This window comes from Sturnira hondurensis, unplaced genomic scaffold (assembly GCF_014824575.4).
Source record: "Sturnira hondurensis isolate 20B ecotype Veracruz unplaced genomic scaffold, ASM1482457v3 Scaffold0022201, whole genome shotgun sequence".
In the NCBI taxonomy this organism is placed as follows: domain Eukaryota; kingdom Metazoa; phylum Chordata; class Mammalia; order Chiroptera; family Phyllostomidae; genus Sturnira; species Sturnira hondurensis.
This window is the reverse complement of record NW_028094832.1, coordinates 11025176-11028134: the sequence shown is the minus strand read 5'-3', so window position 1 is coordinate 11028134 and position 2959 is coordinate 11025176.

The following is a 2959-nucleotide window of genomic DNA, read 5'->3' as shown; positions in this document are numbered from 1 at the left end:
CTGGGCTCTGTCCCTGCCTTTTCTATTCGGGTTTTGGAGCTACAAGCACCAAAAGGGTTTTTCAGAGATTCTGCAAGAGTTTAGGAGGCTCCGTCCATTCGTTCATTTATGTCACCAGGACCACCACTTAAATGTAGACACCTAATGTCAACTAGTGACACTACTTTTTTCAATTACAGTATATGTTCAATATTATTTTGTATTAGTTTCAGGCGTACAGCATAGTGGTTAAACAACCATGTACTTTAGAGAGTGTTCCCCTGATATTTCCAGTACCGACCTGGCACCGTACATATTTACCACAATATTACTGACTATGTTTTCTATGCTGCACTTTACATCTCCATGACTATTTTGTAACTGCCACTTTGTACTTCTTCACTCATTCACCTTTCTCACCCGTCCCCCCACAACTCTCCTCTTTGCTAGTAACCATCAGTCTGTTCTCTTGTGACCCTGTTGTTTTAACTGAGCACTTACTTATATGAGCCACATAGTGGGATAATATCCATTCAAAAAACATTTAAATATTACCATGAAGTATTTAAAATATAGGACATTTTGGAAAAGAATACAGCAAATTACCCACCTGAAAGACAGTAAGGCTGCCAGCACAGTGAAGCCCTTCTGTGGTCCCCTCCCAGCCTTGGTCCCCTTGTTTTCCCTGAAATAACTATGGCACAGATTTGGGTGTTTTTCTTCTGCATAGAAATATCACTGTGGCAGACATGTGTACCCAGATGCAAATGACTTATAGGCCAAGCTCAGACTCTTTGGGAACCTTAGGTGGCACCAGGAAATTCTGCCCATTAGCATGCAATCTCCAAGAAAGACGGCAAGCCCTAAAATAGCTCCTTTTTCTATTTCAGAGTTCCTACCCTGTGCCCTTTCATGCCCCACCTCCATTCTATATTCAAGCCTCTTCCTATCTGCATGAACCTGTTTCGAGATGGCTTCCTTTGGCTATACATGGCTTCTCTAATTATTGTTCATCAAATTCTATTTCTTGCGTCAGGTTAAAATCAGATGGTGATTTTTTCCATCTGTTACCACAATCTGTTCAAGCTGTCACATTCCGAGAGTTCGAAGTAAATTGTATAGCTCAAAAAGGAAATCAAATGTAGTTCTGCAAGGCTTAATATGGTCAAGGTTTTGTTGTACGATACCGTATCAGAACTCTTCGCAAATAATGTCGAGTTAGAAAAACTGCTATTTTCTCCGATACCCATAGTAACACAAAGTGATTGGTGAGGCATAAGCAGGATTAAATTCTAAACCCTCCTAATGTTTTCCCTCCAATACAATAATGTTTCATAAAGACCTTGTTACTCATAGCCCTTTACTCTTCAAGCACAAGTATTCTTAGCTGAGAGAGAAAATTGAATTATGAGTGACCTTTCAAAGGTGATAAATGCCCTGCAACTGAATGCGAAAGAAAATCCTGCTCTTGAAAGCATTTCGTGAGAAATGGGCAGTGTGGATCTGCCCCTCCTACACAGGAAGCTGTTTCCTTTCTCCTTAAGTGGTTTGTTAAGCACCCTTTGGATGTGCTAATTGCATTAGGGCCCAGGGGTGGCCTATTATCCACCGGAGGCCAGAGTGTCCCTGGGAGAGAGAAGGTGAGCAGGAAGTAGCTGTGGCCAAGCATGCCCCTGGTCTTTCTCCAGGGTGCAGTAGCACCCAGATCCACAGCAGAGACACAGAACGTGACCAAAGTTGCTCTGGAACAAATCCAACTCGGAGAGAAAGACAGAAACAAAATTATCTCACTGCACTTCCAGGAGAGACAGTGGGTGGGATTCCTCATGGGCCTGTCCTGGTGACCCCATTCTGTGTAAGAGAATGGTGCTTGTTGACACCCCTGCTACTAGTCCTGGAAGCAAAGAAGATCCCCATGATGTGACCATATGCAGTGTTGTCCCTTTATTAATTGCAATGTGCAGTAATGTACTGCTTTTGTCCTGAAGCAGAAAAGACTCACCTGAGGTTTGTGAAAAGCACACTTTTTGGGCTACTTCATTTGAATTTTTTACATGTTTATTTTCATTATGCAGTTACCAACTCCTGCTTTCATTTAATTGTGTGAAACTGCTGCTAGCCCGAGTTAGAATTATGTTCCCTCTTTTCTTCATGCCCGTCTCATCATTATAGCCAAAGGCACCTGATGTTTGTGAACCAAGCGACTGAAGGGTGCCTGCCCCTAAGGAGACCAAGGTCTGGCTGCCTCCTGGAGGAGGCAGGGTCTGCTGGAGGGTCTGCTGCCTATGCCTTTGGGACTTGTTCTTTCTGGTTTCATGAGGCAAGAGACTTATTCGGAACATTTCTCTTTGTCTTCACTCAGCACTGAGGGGCTGAGACACCTTGCTCAGAACCTGCCACGGGACAGCCGCTGCCTAGGAAGAGCCCTGGGTCTCAGTGTGGGGTTCAGCTTTGGAACAGTGGGGTGTAGGGTAGCCAGGGAATGGGTGCCACTACCTCGCTTCGAGGAGCTCACATCCTAGGGCTCAGCCTTCTCTCTAAGGGTGCCTATCCTGGAATCTTGCCACTGTCTCTTCAGAAGCAGGTTCTGGCTATGTCTGAGAAGGGTATTCTAGAAGTGTCTGGAGAAGGGGGAGGGCTGGACAGAGGGAACCATGACCTGTCTTCTTACCTCTGTTTTCCATATGTGGTGGCATCGCACCTGTCCCAGTCTGCAGGCTCTGGGCCTTCAACTTGACATGAATTAATTCATTTTAACCCTCAGGCTGCCTGGTTCCCATACCTGTTTCTCCTGGGTTAAGTGCCCTAAGAGGCTTTGACTCTTGGAGGACCCCTGAGCTGGACACACAGGCAGCCTGGGCCCCAGTGTTGGGAAGTACAGCCTTGGAGGCTAGGAGGCTGGGCTTGGTCAGGAATGGTGCTTCCAGAGAGATTCCTTCAGAAATGCACACTTGTTATTTGGGGCCTATCTTCAAAACTT